Below are 16,814 nucleotides of genomic sequence, written 5' to 3' on the forward strand. Positions count from 1 at the left end.
GAGAAAACTCGCGGTGAGATATTCGTCAAATCCCGATCAGTTACTGACAAATTGTTTTACAATTTCGTCCGTTGCTGCTCATGCAGCTAGAGAAAGAAACTCGTGGAGACCGACAAGAAACGAATTTCTCGCTGATATTCAACGTAGCTGTATCGAATACAGCCATGGTGGACTGTGGAATACCAGGTACGAGTTCGAGGACATGATTTCCGTTGACATGAGCGCGTGTTATCCTGGAAGTTTTCTTGGATATGACGATTGTGCCGAGTATTTTGCTAAATTCGGTCATCCTACCAACGAGATGACAAGAGTGGCAATTAACGGACCGTTACCTAATTTTGTCATTACCGGATTCGCTTGTGTTACGTCGTTCGAATTTGCTGAAAATTTGCATAAAATCTGCTACATTTGGTTTGGTAGGCATTTTTCTCAGCGTCGTTGGGTTCCTACGGTGTTGCTGAGATATATGCTAGATTCGTCGATGTTAGTGTCGTTGACGGTGAGTGAGGCGATTATATCGTATAGGAAACAGACCGATGTGTGGCTACCCACGGATTGTGATAACGCGAAAGATATCGGAAGAAAAATAATTGGTAAATTTACTCAGGGTGGATCCGTTGATCACAAGCATCGGCACGCTAGATTATTCATCAATGACGCTGAGATGGATTTTATAATCGCGGACACAGCGTCACGAGGAATATTTTGTAATAGAGAGAACATTATCGTTGATGGAGCAAAGTTAGGTACCGTGATTAGCTATCTTGACGGAGAATCGGCGCAATATACGCATTTACGATCGTCGATGCTCGCTTATGTGAGTATAAATTTACTCTCGATGATAAATAAATTTTCCGATATCGCAGTAAGGGTTGCGACGGATTCGTTCTATATCGATAAAAAATACCAGGATAGGTTGGAAAATTTAATTACCGACGGTAGCTCATGGGGAACCTGGAGAATAAAAAACGAGGATATCCTAGATTATTGTGAAGACGCTGACGTTGAGGATTGCGATGAATTTCACCGAGGTAGATTTGGAAAATCTTCGATAGAATCTTCGATTTTGGAATCTTCGACAGCCGCATCTGCGTTTGATCCAATTTCACACAGTAAATTCGTTTACCTGAATGGACCTGGCGGTAGCGGTAAAACAACGCGAGCAGTAAATTTATTTGCAAATTCTGACATGATTGTATTAACACCGACACACAGATTAGCACGAGAAATAAGGCAGCGTGGTGTTAATTCTTGCACGTATCACAGTTATTTCAAATACAGCGGCGGATCATGGGATTCGGTACGCATGGGAGATAAATATATCAACAAAATTATAATTTTCGATGAGATTTGCACGGTGAATTTAGATATATTAAAATCGTTCCTGGCTTGGCTGGGGGAGAAAAATACAGCCGTGATAATGTGCGGCGATCATGGCCAACCTAATCCGATTGATGGTGAATCACCTCATGAGTGGCTCAGAAGCTTCGTTGATTATTATGAGGAAATCGACGCTGATCATAGATCGACGGATGTTTTGTTGACTGAGTTCAAAAAATTAATTCGATTACAACCAAATAAGATTCAATGTGACGTCATGAGAAAAATAATCGACGAGACTCCAATGAGCGATTTTCTAAATTTGTGGCGTCCTGATCATTTGATCGTCGCTAGCAGAAAAATTATTCGTGATATCATCCAGGAAATGTTATTCAAGCTGCATTGTGAGAAATTTCCAGCGTTGCAGGTACCGTTGTGTTATAGGCCCGCTAATACTCGGCGACAAAATATCAGCGTTACTTTGCCAAATGGAGAGGAAAAAAACTTAGTCTTGAACGATATTATCTTCGTTGATATTAATCTTGTCAATGACGCGTTGAGTGCAGAAAAATCACCGTGGAAATTAGGTTACGCAACAACGATACATTCATCACAAGGATTGACCGTAGATGGTCAAGTTTGGATCGTCGATGATAAAATCTCTTGGTCAAATTTAGTGTATTTGGCCGTGTCGAGAGTTAGAAAATTGTCTCAACTAGGACGAATTCGAGTAAATTACCTTAGTGACACTGGCGGTAGTTGAGTATCTTCGGGGACTATTTGTAATTCCTCTTTGGTAAATCCGCGTTGTGGCGCTAACGAATCTAGGATATAAATTGCCGGTCTTCCTGACGATCTTGTTACGGCGGATATTTTGTGCGTTGTGACGCTCCAGATTGGGTCGGTTGCTCTTTTTCTTCCTCCTTCAGCCTCACCTTCCTTGTACAAATACCTGACTGTGACGCTACCTAGTACAGGCTGAATCGTGGAATCTCGCTTTAGGGGTATATTCGATTTTGTAATAGCAATTGCAGGTTTCATTGATATTGCTCGAGTCGTCTCGTTATTTAACGCGTTAATTACGTGAGGAAATCTTGATACCCAATCGTGAGATCGATTATCCTGAATGAATTCACGCGCGTATTGATATCCGAATAATCGTTCTGCGAGAGTTTTGTTGAATCTTTCGACGATGGCTTGATTGCGATGAACACCTACGAGACCGCGACGGATTTTCACATCATTTTTTTTCATCAATGAGGTAACCGCACCGAGGAATTCTCGACCTGGATCAATCTGAAGAAGCTTCGGCCATGTTAATGGAGATCGGGAATAAACTTCGCTGAATGCGCTAGCAATTTCCGTCGATGTTTTATTCGATAATGGCGCTGCTTCTTTGTACCTGCTAGCGATATCAACGATGGTCAGAACGTACTTGTAGGTGACGCCGTCGACGGTATCGTGAGGAAGAAACATCAAATCCGCTTGATGGACCTCATTAGGGACGCTGACGGTGAAACTCGCGTATTGTATTTTTTTAGGCGGAGGGAGGTATATTTGCCAAATTGCCTGTTTTGATAGCCACGATTCAGCGACGGATTTTTTTACCGATGCGGCTTTGGCGAGTTTGGCGATCGCTGATTTTCATGGCCAGAATCCTCGCGGAGAATAATATATATCTTCCATATTATTTACCAGCACCGAACACTAATTTGCCTTTCATCGCGCCTTTGATCAACCAGGATGCTAATTGCTCTTTGAAATTTTTGTTGGGAATTGCGTTTAACGCGTGAATTAGCTTGATATCAGCAAGATGCCTTTGTTGTAAATCTCCGCTGTAATATGCGAGATCGTGGTCATAGCAAGCTTCATCGATGGCGTTTATTGGATTTTCACCTTGCTTGGGTCGTTTATTTTTATCGAGTCTGATATCGAGTCTCGTTCCAGGTCCACAATAATTGTATCCTGGTAGATGCTTCTCTCCGGGATATTTTGCCCAGGGTAATCCAGGTAGATTTTTCAAGGAGGCTGCGATGTCTCCTCCGGTTCTATTTTTTTTTTGTGTGAATCTAAATTTACGTGTCTTGCAAACTTCGCATTCTGCCGCGATTGCGTTCCTGTTATTGCGTGTGACGATTTCGGTTGGATTTATCGTAGCTTTGTGCGTTCGACACTTAACACAATATAGATCCATGTATTTTATTAACATGAATGTAATTGATTTTTCAGCCACGAAACGACGCGAGCAAGTGAAACATCATGCGGCATTACCAAATTCGATCAGAATGATAATCATCGGCCCGTCAGGATCAGGTAAGACGCAGTTGTTGCTGAATCTAATCATGAGATGGCTAAAATGGGATAAGTTGTATTTGGTTGCACCATCCGTTGATGATCAGCGTTCTTATCAGGTACTAAAAGATTTCAGCGACAATACTGATGAAGGCACAATCGAATTCATCACAGATATCAACGAAGCTCCTTCCGTGGAAAGTTTGGACGGTGATACTAATAATCTTGTTGTTTACGACGATGTTATGTTGGATAAGCAAACTAACCCGGCTAGAATATTCTCGCGTGGCAGACACAAGAATACCGATGTGATTTACGTAACACAGAGATATACGCAGATTCCGAAGGTGATCAGGGACAATTGTAATATTTTATCGGTATTCAACGGCGTGGATACACACACGCTGAGAAATATTCATCAGACCTGGTGCAACGGTGACATGGATATAAATAAATTTAAAAATTTGTTCAGCCACGCTCAGATGACTCCGCATGGTTTCATCACGATAAATCTGCATGATCCACGTGGTAGGTATCGCATCGGTCTTGATCAAATTTATTCATGAGAAATGCAGCCCGAATAATAACACAACAAATATCCCCACCTCGTCGAGAATCACCCGAATGACCTAGATTGCAATCATTTCCGAGAGAAAATTTTATTTTTCTGCCTCACGTGTAATGTTTTATGATACACAACTGGGGTACCCTGATGTATTGGGTCTGAAATGCACGAAAATTGATTCTCACAGAAGGCTTTATTTTTGAATTCTGAGGCTTCTACGGGAAAGTTTTGCGTAGAAAGGCCTATTTGGTCTGGGGAAAAAGGTCTGTTAAACTTCCCTGCTGCTCAACTTATTTGCTGGCGAGTTTGCTCCTAAAGAAATCAATAGTGAACTTTATCTCTCTCTCTCTCTCTCTCTCTCTCTCTCTCTCTCTCTCTCTCTCTATATATATATATATATATATATATATATATATATATATATATATATATATATATATTATTTAAAAATGTCATTAACACAATGTTTTCCTATCTTCGCATTTAGCGTAAAATATGTGAACTACGTATGGCCATAATAACGTGTGTACTATGAAAGTGATCAGCAGTCAAGATCACACGGCCAACACACATCACCTGTCGTGTTTATAGCTGACTCGTGATGGGATTAGTTGACGAGATGTTTTTTGTCCAGTTAAAGAATAATTACACAATTTGAATATATTCCAGTGAAACTTTGTGTGAATATAAGTCCAGTTAGCTTTGAAACCATGTAACTTGCAGTTCGTAATTTCAAGACAAGTGCTACTTTTGTGCTATATCACCATGCCGTCTAATTACTCTTGTTATTTTTAACGACGAATGCGTGCCTAGTATAGGTAGCTCGCTGGGTGATTGCTTATTTACCACTCATTGAGAAATTAATTAGTGCGCGGGGTGTACATATTTTAATTAAACAACAAGCCCGCAGGAGTGTGGCTCTTTACCGCACCATAAATTAAGAATCAAGCGATGCTAGTAGAATTAACGACTCGAACAACGCTCAATGGCCATGAACAAGTATGATCCATGTTCGGTAGGTCAGTCGGGCTAGACTCGTCAGCAGCAAGAAGTATGACAAAGGTTTGAGAAAATTATAAAGTAGGAAAGTTTCAAGTAGCAGCGGATTTAATGATAGGGTTTGACCAGGTGCTAGATCAACTTCTAGTTCAATAGTACACCCTAAGCCGTCTTCGCCACGAAGTAACTGTTCTGCAAACAGCCAAAAAGTATTGTGAAAGAAGCGATAGCAGAAAAAGCTGAGTAGATTAAGGATACCTAGAAGAAAGAGACAAAGAAAAGGAAAGTCAGAACAAAGAAAGGGAACTTTCAACGCCTTTCATCTATTCAATACTAAGTGAATAAAGGTCCATTACACATTTAGATATTTGGGTCATGCAGATTGGATCCCTACTGAAGAAACATAAAAAGTCTCCAAGAAGTTTTCATTGAAGACATGGTGGAAACAATGGTGTTCGGATATAAAGTAGAAGTAAATAAATACAAACCGCCCGTTTCAGGTTTTCCCAGATCTTATGAAAAGTGAGATACAACTCAGTCATTACAATATATATGTGTTTGTCTATGTTGTCCGTTCGACCCCATATACACTTTTGACCCTATAAACACTCGTGACCAGATAATCCCATTTACATGTTAAACGAACAGACGAATTTAACATAGGATTTTCTCATAAGACTCCATATCGCCTCCAGCATGTTAAGTTATAGCCTATTGTTAACTCCCGTACGAAAGAGTGAATAGTGTTCAATAGTGGCTACTTTTTCCATTGTTATATATATATATATATATATATTTTGGTGACTTATGGAAGATAAACTGTGTAAATTCATGGAGCCAAACTGTGGAGTGATATCAGGATAAAGATGCATTTGAGAGTATTGACTTTAAGTTCCTAATGTAGTGCATAGATAGAACGATACAATTAAAACAAAGTTAAAAAAGCAGGACTTGAATCAGTTTATGTTAATCTCATTCCATTTAATATTTAATTATCATCAAATGATGTAGTGTTAGTGGGAATATTTGAGTGTGGGCAGTGTTATATGTCAATAAATATATTATTCACGTATGTTTTGTTGTTTGTCATCGTCGTTTGAGGCACTATCACCTGTCCTAAACCTTTGCTCTCCCCTATCTTAAGTATTTAACTAAGCATAGGAGAGATCGTGACACAGAATCGCAGTACATGGTTATAGTAATGAGCATATAATCATAAACCTCCAAAAATAACTATGCATATTTTGCTAATCATTGTCTATCCCATACCGGAAATTAAAACATGGAACATATTACAGATGACAGCTTGATATATAACTAAAACGAAATGTCATTTTGCTAACATTATACCATGTCTGCCGATAATTGCATTTGACAGGGCACGTTGATTCTAAGACTTTCTTATTTCCCACTTTCTGCCAGTAAGATTACTTTATTCCGGAGCCTACCCCCCACCACCAGCAATTGGCATCAGAAGCAGGTTAAATAAAGACTTTTCTTAAGCCCTCAATAAGGCGCGTGACGTGTTTCATTTCGACAATTTATTTATGTGTAAGTAGTATGGAGCTGTGTATCTAAGCCACACATTTTCACAACTAATGAAGGGATCTTCTCCTAACAAGCGTGTTCATGGGCATCTAAGTGTAATGTGCGTTACGAAGCAATTATTGGCAAAAATACCCGACCGCTCCGGTGGCCTAGTGGTTAGAGCGTGCGCCTCGGATGCGGGAGGTCGCAGGTTTTAAGCCCAGCCAAGTCATACCAAAGACATAAAAATGGTACTAACAGCTACCTAGATAGGCACTCAGCATTAAGAGTTTATTGTTAGGACTGGTCAGTCTGTTGTCAGTAGAATGTGATTGGGTGGGACATCATGCTAAATGTATGTGGCATGATGCCTTAGTGCTAGATATCATTATAAACTGCAGACGTCATAGCGATATGGCTGATTTTTTTTTTAAAGCTACGTCAAAATTCCATAACACACACACACACACACACCCTAGAAAAATCGCACTACTGAAACAATTGTTTAGGAACGATAATTATGAAAAACGAGAGTTTTATTTCACCGTCAGTCCGTCTATATTATACCCATAACTCTACCTCACGTTACCAAACTTTATAAAAATTTGCATTTCGGGTAAACAAGAGGCGTAATGATTTCGGATTCAAATGTTCAAAGTACAAGGTAATTGTAAATGAAGAAATATTATCAGCCGCAGTGGCGTCACTAGGGTAGATGTCACCCAGTGCGGTAACTCTTGGTGTCACCCCCATGGACACAATTCCTGCAGAAAAATTCAAACACTTTACAGACAGAGGTCCATGAGGGTAACTCACGGTGTTACCCTCATAGACCTCCTTCCTGCACAAAATTTCAAAAATTGTATTGACAGACATTTCGGTGTCACCCCCGTCTGATGGTGTCACCCGGTGCGGTCTGCAATCCCCCCACCCCCACCCAGTGACGCCATGGTTAGCACATACAAAAATATCAGCTCTAGATGATATTTAAGGACAAAGTGTTTTATTCTCTTTTAGTTCTGGCCATTCGCAACTTCTAGGTCGATCCACGGATAGTATCTCGAATTTATGCTCGCACGTATATGCCGACAGTAACAACTCGAACTCATTTCTTCGTATCTTTTAGCTATCGAACTATTTATGCTATTACATCTTCCCACTTGTTGTTTCACTGTTAATCGAATCGTATAAATAACCGGGTTGGTTAGAACGGATTTATGTTTCTATATTGTGTGTTAAATATGCAAGCAGTTTAGTTACTAAAATGTAAATATATAACGTAACGGAGCTCTGATTTAAAAGAGACGAGGGTCTGAAGAGGGATGACTTTGGGCAGTGAAATGGTTCTACAAATTAAAATTGGTCCCCGTCTAAATGTCTCGTATCGATCACAGTTGCATACGACAGGGAGGCAAATAAAGTATAGTGGAAATTACATGTTTCAGAGGAGGCACGGTGAGTTTTTAACTCCTGTCTAAAAATATATTTGACAATTAACTATTTGTAAATTTAACCATTTAATTTATACTTTGATTTGTAATGTTGGAAATGTTTCCGATGCACTTTTTTGTTCCGTATCATTCAATTATTTTTTTTTTTATTTTGTTAAAATTAGTTTATTCTTTATGATTATTAGTTGATTTTCATTTCTTTTCTGAATTACTTTTATTTTCGAAAATTGGATACCGCGTCTGAAGTATAGTGACCATCATCTATCATTGCAAGTTCTTCTTATTATTATTATTATTACTATTATTATTATTTTTATTAGAGTATATGATATTTTTTTCTTCTAATATTTAAAAAATAATGATGGTTATAACTTATGGGAATAAACATAACAAGGAAATACTCTGATTACATTTTACTGATAAAGGTGTAAGAACCGACATCAAATTTTAAAAGGATTGTGAGTTAAAAGTAATCTTTGCCCCCCCCCCACCCACCCCCACCATCCCCGATTGAATTTCCATGATTCATTGAATATGTCCGTGGTTTGTGAAAGGGCCACCATAATAATAGAACCATTATTACATTTTCCCATTTGTTGTTGTAATGTTAGTCCAATAAATATGCATGCAGTTTAGTTACTATAATGTAAATATATCACGTAACGGAGCTCTGATTTAAAAGAGACGAGGGTCTGAAGGGTGATGATTTCGGGCAGTGAAATGATTCTACAAATTAAAACCGGTCCCCGTCTAAATGTCTCGTATCGATAGTGGTTGCATACGACCGGGAGTCAAAAAAAAAGTGGAAAATACATGTTGGACAGGAGGTACGGTGAGTTTTGAACTCCCTTTTTACAAGTATACTAGGCAATTAACTAATAGTAAATTCAGCCAGTGAAATTACATCATGATTGGTAAAGCTGGAAATATTTCCAATACACTTTTTTGCTCCTTATCATTCCATTATTTTTGTACTTTGTTAAATTTAGTTCATTCTTCGTGAATATTAGTTGATTTTCATTTCTTTTGCTTAATTACTTTAATTGTCGAAAATTGGATACCGCGTCTGAAGCTGAATTATAGTGACTATCATCTATCATTGGAAGTTATTATTATTAGAGCAGATGATTCTTCTGACTTAAAAAAAATGAATAATTGTATATATATATATATATATATATATATATATATATATATATATATATATATATATATATATATATTACTAATGGGAACGAATTTAATAAGAAAATACTTTGATTACATTTTTACTGAAAAAGGTGTAAGAACCGACAGAAAATTATAAAAGTATTGTGAATTAAACGTAATCTTTGCCCCTCCCCCCCCCCCCCCCCCCCGCCCGAGGGACTGAATTTGAATGTTCCATTGAACATTTCCTTGGTTTGTGAAAGGGCCACCATATTAATAGAACCATTAATTTTTGTTTAACTGTGCTAGTTACAATGATGTTTTCGGCTAAATGATTGGGTGGCATTTATTTTACCCTATTTTGAAAGGAAATAAAGGTGCACAGTAAAAATGGGATCGTGATTTGTACTATTAGAATTGTTTTCTTGTTTCTCACTATGCGTCATTCATCAACTACGGAGATAGCTTGAATTCTCGAATGAAGGAAAAAGAATCATGACTGGGAGGAATTTGAAATACAATATATAGAAAGTATAAATATGGTTTCTATAATGTTTAAATAGGCATATAAAAGTTTAAATACGGTATTTAGAACGATTAAATACATTATTTGGTGCAGTCGCGTAGGAGAGGTAATTCAAAGACACAACGATTGTATAGTAGAAACGACAGGGTTACTTCCCTTATGTCTAGTGCTCGAAGTTTTTGTACTTGTCAATATTATCCTCAGTTAACTAATATAGTCACTCATATTATGAATAACACAAACATGAATCAGACAGAGTATATACCAGTACTGGCATGTCACACTTAATTCCTTTTCAATTAGGCAATTACGAATCTTAAAACTGATTCATAAGCAAATCATCTTTGAAATAACTTGTTATAACGCATGCTGTACTTGTTAACTTTAAGTTTGCAACCTTAATGTTAAAAATGTTCTAATCTATCAGAGACTTTTAGAAAGGTCAACTGTACTTAACGGGAGTATTAAAAAGGATGCACTCCTTGGAAAAAGTTATAATCGGTGCATGTATATTTTAATTGTATTTTTTGAATTCTGAGGCTTCTACGGGAAAGTTTTGCGTAGAAAGGCCTATATGGTCTGGGGAAAAAGGTCTGTTAAACTTCCCTGCTGCTTAAGTTGAAAGTATTACTTTTGCAAGATATGTCGCAGAACGATGCAAAAACCATATGGGAGCATGAGATATTGGTATGCATATAACGTGCACCCAGAATGTAAACGCCCCCTCTTTTTGTAAAGGGTGAGGGTTGATTGGCCGATTGTACTTTCTTTCAAGGTGTCCGCTTTATTCGGTTCTCCTTATCGGTGTTATTGCCCGGATCGAGTAAACTTATTGGTATAATAAATAAAGCAGATATACGATTCGAGCCCCGTACATAGAAAGTCAAAATTTAATCAATTACATAAACAATAGTGATAACACAATGCATTAGGAAGATACGCTTCTTTTTTAATAAATCTTTCACCGAATTTCAAAACACAAATATATTTTTTTTAAAAATAGTTGATCTGTTTTATTGACAGAATTAGTTCATCATACGATCGAGTGAATAATCGAAGTCGTTGCCTTGTACAATTGCATAACCTGCTTAGCTCTGGTTCACACCAATTTCACTGTAACTGTTCTCCGTCCTTTCGCATTTTTCCTTTCTTTTTCTCCCCCAACCTCTTTACTGTCTCGCCTCCTATCGGACCTCAAACTGTGTGTGGGTAGGTGGGTATGTAAGCATGTAGATACACAGATACGTGGATACATCAGTGCGGAGGTACATCTGAGGATACTTATGGGAATACGTCTAAAGAGCTATTTTCCCCTTTTAAAATAAACAGAGAGCAACCAAAATTTTCTGTCGGTTATTCTACTGGGAATAGAACATTACTCACCTCTCGTTATCAGATCGGTATTGAGACAGATACAAAAGGCTGTTTGTCGACTCAAGCATGGCAGGCCAAAACTAACCTAGTTTCAGAAGATTAATGTACTTCCTAATGGTTAATTCATCACTTCCCATTAACACACGCGACTTGACAGTTCCGCTCTCGTCTCAATTACACAAATGAATGAATAAAATTCACTACATGTCTTACTGTTATGTAATAGACGCCTTAAGGTCTTTATCATACATGAAATTACCTAAGATCGGTGAATTCACACAAGGCTTCTCGTAACTCATATTAACTAAAGTAATGCAGGAAATTCTTAGAACCTAATTCCTATAAAAACAAGACGACTAATTCAAACAATTCGACAATCGTATCTAAAGAAGATTATTATACAAATTCACACACACACACACACACACACACACACACACATATATATATATATATATATATATATATATATATATATATATATATATATATATATATATATATATATATATATATATATATATATACACATATATATAAACTCAACACAGTTATACTTATATCAAGATAATTGATCTATAAATTTATACAACTAAATTCATGCACATATTATCAAATAAAGAGAATTTCTTCTAAATTGACTCTCGGAGTCCCCTGTCCTTTTGCAGCAAAGCTTAGACTAATTAGATCTTTCAATGGGGGAATATTTACAGCTAAGAAATTTCGTGTGGGAAACACGAACCCTATTTAGTGTAACCAATCAGGATGAAATATATTTCCCGCCTTTAATCAAGGCGCAAAAATTGGGGTCAACTTGACCTTCCGGGATTTCGACTAACGGTTTCTGGAAAATTTTCTAAGTTTGACAGTTCCACTATGAAATCGAAGTTAGCCGTGTCCCTAATAGTCCGTCTCGAGGTTAAGTAAACAAATGCTTAATTTAAAAATCTCTACCACAACGACCAGACATTTGGATTCACTGCAGTATAGCGATTTAATAAGCGCATGTCTCCATAAATCTAATTAATTGTTCTCTGGCCCAAACTATTGTGCTTTTTCGTAGATCGACATACATTTTCCTCCTCACACAGATGAATATTTTTTTAATTCACCGTTAGTTTCAGATTGATTTGCATCCTTATAGGGTTACAGCTTATATATAACAACGTCGATTATATATATATATATATATATATATATATATATATATATATATATATATATGATAAATTAGGCTTTATATTTTAAAAAGTAACTTTATTATCGTTTCAAAATATCGATATTAGAAATGTCATATACTTGTAATGCAGTGCAGGTATATGCCTACAGCCTATTCGAGGCAAGTGTGATTAATTTACAAAATATGCAAATCAAATGCTTCATAATGGATATGGTGCTATATTTTAATATTTCTTAATTAAAGCTTATGGTACAGAACCATCATGCCAATATTGACTTATCAGCCTACAACAACTTCTGTTCTCTCTGAAAAAATAACTACTTTTTGGCATTGATTCATTATGTCAGTCATCATTCGATGTGTTTATTCTTTCTTAAGTCAATATCAGTGTTAAGTTTGTAACATATAATATATTGTTTATTATACTGTCATGCATATTTAATTTGCATGCTTTGATTGCATGGATTGTTTTTATTTTGTTTTTAATTTTCATTATATGCTATGGATAATTGTATTTTAACTTGACCTTGTCCAAAATCAAGTTCATTTTATCTTGTAAAAATTTGTTTTTCGTGCTTTAGAACTTTAGAGTAATCAGTTGTATTATTGTTTATCCAACAATTCATTTGGACTGGAATTTATTTTATGCAAATTATTTATTCACTGAAAATACAAAGTACTCTTCAAAAAAGAACATTCTTAGAAATAGAGACTTGAATTTAAAGAGACGTGTCAAAAAAGGAACTATTCTTGGATTGTATGATTGTGATCCAACAAAATTACAACTACATTAGTCACCACAGCCATATCAACACCTTCAGCGCTGGATTTAATTTGGATTTCTACTAAAGTTTATTCAAAACTTTTTTCGTTAGGACTTGGGTCTTTAATTTTATCATTATCTGGGAATTAATTCACAATACGGCAAGTTCCTTTGCTTTTCTATTTTCATTTTGTATTCTAGGGAAATAAATTATCTATTGAATTTTACGAAGACTATTGCTTCTCATTCTTTTTTATTATTTGTTTTATGACCACGGAGATGTAATAATACATTTCGATGGGACGAGTCATATTTTAGAGAAATTCGTTATCACGGAAAATCCCCCACTATTCCATTACCAGTCTATGCTCTTAACATGGGTAAGATAAAAGGGTGAAAAGCAACAATCTTTGTAAAATTCAACAAATAAATGTTTGTAGGGATTTCAAACTGAAAATGAAAAACCAAAATAATTAACGCTATTGCGAATTAAATCTAAAAATAATGCTAAAGTTACCAAAAAAAGTGCAGAATAGTACAGTTCTAAATAAACTTTAAAGGAAATCCAAATTAAGTCCTGTGGCGGCCTCTATCGCGTTGGTCTTATATGAGTCCTTTGCTGCAAACAGTAACATAATTCCAGGTTTGAATTCACTATAAATCCTAGTAAATGTCTATGTCCAATAATATTATTATTTCATGAGCACTATGTATTTCCAGAGAATTCATCACTGACTAAAATAATTTAAAGAAATATATTCCAGCTAACATGAACTTCTGAACACGACAATAATACAGATTGGTTCCTGTTAGACCTTAAAATAACAATGAATTTTCCTTGGAGTTACAAAGTTGTACAGCCTTCCACTTGACCTAAGGTCGCAGTTAACATTTTCTAAATATTCTCTTTCCTAAAGAAAATTGACCTATTAGAATGTTCTTAATGTTTACAATATAAAATGTTACTTACAATTAGAAAGTATGTTACCGAAATAATAATACATAAAATGGAATATGTGAGGTAGGTCAGGTAAATTGTAGGGAATTCCAATAACCTAGACCCAGACCCAAATAAACATGTTTACTTTTATCATTGATAATCCTAAAATTAAACCCATATACATTGAGAATATTTTTGCTATCTATAAGTTGTCTACAGAATTTAAACAAAATTAACAAATAAGTTCAAGTAGACAATAAACTTGATTTTCGACAAGGTTAAGTCCAACAAAGATACATTACAATATCATTTATTTAAAAAGCAATGTTTAAAAAACCTAACAAACCTTGCTAATTAAACATGCATGACAAATAAATACTGTGAAGCAATTTAAAGGGACTTTTAAGACTAAAGCTGGAAATCTAAATATCGTTGTTCTTTTCATTCTAGTCACTCGTTCAATCAAGTCTAACAGATTTTAGTGAAAATGTTCCATGATTCAAATCGGAAGCTTAAATACAATCCTGAGTCAGGCTAAAATATTTTAGCATAGTAAGTCTTAGCAATTTTTATTTACCAATCGCAGATTACTGCTTATAACGTGTATTATATGGTTGTAAAACACATTTTTCCACACGAACCCCGTAGAACTATACATTTAACACACAAAACGTATTGGAATTACAATAATACAGATAGGCAAATAAATGGTTTTGAAAACCTGTAGCTAACGTTGAAACACTAAAGGGGTGGCAATGTTTTTATTCCTGGATTTTTTATAACTGAACAAAAGTAACGATCTAGGATCGTGTAAGTTTATTGTTATAAACCCATGTGGGGTTATTTTAGCACGACTAAAGAAATTGTTAAATTTTTCATATCCATGTCATCGCTACACCAGATCTGATGAATATCTCGTAATGTGTGAGTATCAACTCCGTTAAAGACAGTAAGAATATTACAGCTATCCATGATAACTTTCGGAATTTGTGTATATCGCTGGGTTACATATATTATATCTGTGTTTTTGTGTCTACCTCCAACATTACATCATCGTAAACAACTAAATTGTTAATTGACCCGTCAATATCATCGATACTTGGTACTTCATTAATGTCAGTTATAAATTCAACAACATCGTCTCCGTTCTCATTTAACAATTTTGCGCTTTCATTAAAATCTTTTATTACATCATAGCATCGTTGATCGTTTGCAGATGGAGCTACCAGATATAATTTATCCCATTTCATCCACTTCATTATTAAATTAAGTAACAACTGCTTCTTACCACTCCCAGATGGACCAATGATAATCATTCGAATATAATTTAGTAACGCAGCAATATGCTTATCTGGTTCCCATTTCCTTGTAACAGAAAAGTCAGTGATCTCCATTAAAATAATATAAAATAAATATGGATTTATATTGTGTAAAATGCAGGGCGCGCACATCGACAAGCGATCTAACAACCATTACGACAAACAATAACAGATCTGCGGTTACGAGCAAGTGTGAACGATGCGGTACAAAGAAATTTAAATTTATCTCTACTGACAAGTCTGTACAGTCAGGTGAAAAACCAAAACCAAAACAAAGCCAAAACCAAAGTCAAAATCAAAACCTAAACCAAAGTCAAAACCAAAATCAAAACCAAAGCCAAAAGCAAGTGAAAAAAAAAAGCAACATGGAGGTGACATCGCAGCAAAATTAACAAAACTACCTGGGACTCCGTGGGCTAAATACCCAGGAGAAAAACATCTTCCAGGATATAATTACTGCGGTCCTGGAACCAGACTTGATATCAGACTTGATGACCAACATCAAATAAAACCAGGTGAGTATCCGATAAACGCTATTGATAAGGCGTGTCATGCTCATGATGTAGCTTATAAAAATAAAAATCTACAAGATAGGCATCTCGCAAATGTGAAATTAATTCACGCGTTAAATTCCATCACTGATAAATCTCTCAAGGAAAAAATAGCTAGCTGGTTAATAAAATCCGCAATGAAAGGTAAATTAGCGTTAGGTACTAGTAATCAATTATAAATGGAGTCGATTTATTATTCCCCAAAAGGATATTGGAGGGGTAGAGCAGCAATTAGTAAACTCGCTGAAGCAGCAAAAGTTACGCGCGTTACTGCTAAAAATTGGTTATCCAAACAGGCATTATGGCAAATTTACCAACCACCGCCTAAACAAATTCACTTTGCACATTTTGATGTTAGTGTTCCTAATTAAGTTCATCAGGCTGATATATCATTTCTGCCACATGATACCATTAAAATCCGAAGACGTCAAATAACATATAAATACGCGCTAACTGTAGTTGATGTTGCAAGTAGATACAAAGATGCGGAACCGTTAGCGACTAAAACAGCATCTGAGGTTGCTTCTGCTTTTGAATGAATTTATCAACGAGGACCTCTACAATGGCCGCATCATTACAAGTTGATCCTGGCAAAGAATTTCAGGGTGTAGTATCATCGCTGATGAAACAACATAACGTCAACATCAGACGAGGGCATACTGCAATTCACCATGATGAGGCAATTGTTGAGCGATTTAATCGAACTCTTGCTGAGCGGTTATATACATATCAATACGCGAAGAAATTCATTCAGGACAAGAGATCACGCGAATGGGTCGCAAGAGTACCAGGTGTGATAGCTGCATTAAATAATGAAATTGCTCTAACAATCAACATGAAACCTATTAACGCAATTAC

This window comes from Sinohyriopsis cumingii, chromosome 14 (genome assembly GCF_028554795.1).
Source record: "Sinohyriopsis cumingii isolate HCF-2022 chromosome 14, ASM2855479v2, whole genome shotgun sequence".
NCBI classification, from domain to species: Eukaryota; Metazoa; Mollusca; class Bivalvia; order Unionida; family Unionidae; genus Sinohyriopsis; species Sinohyriopsis cumingii.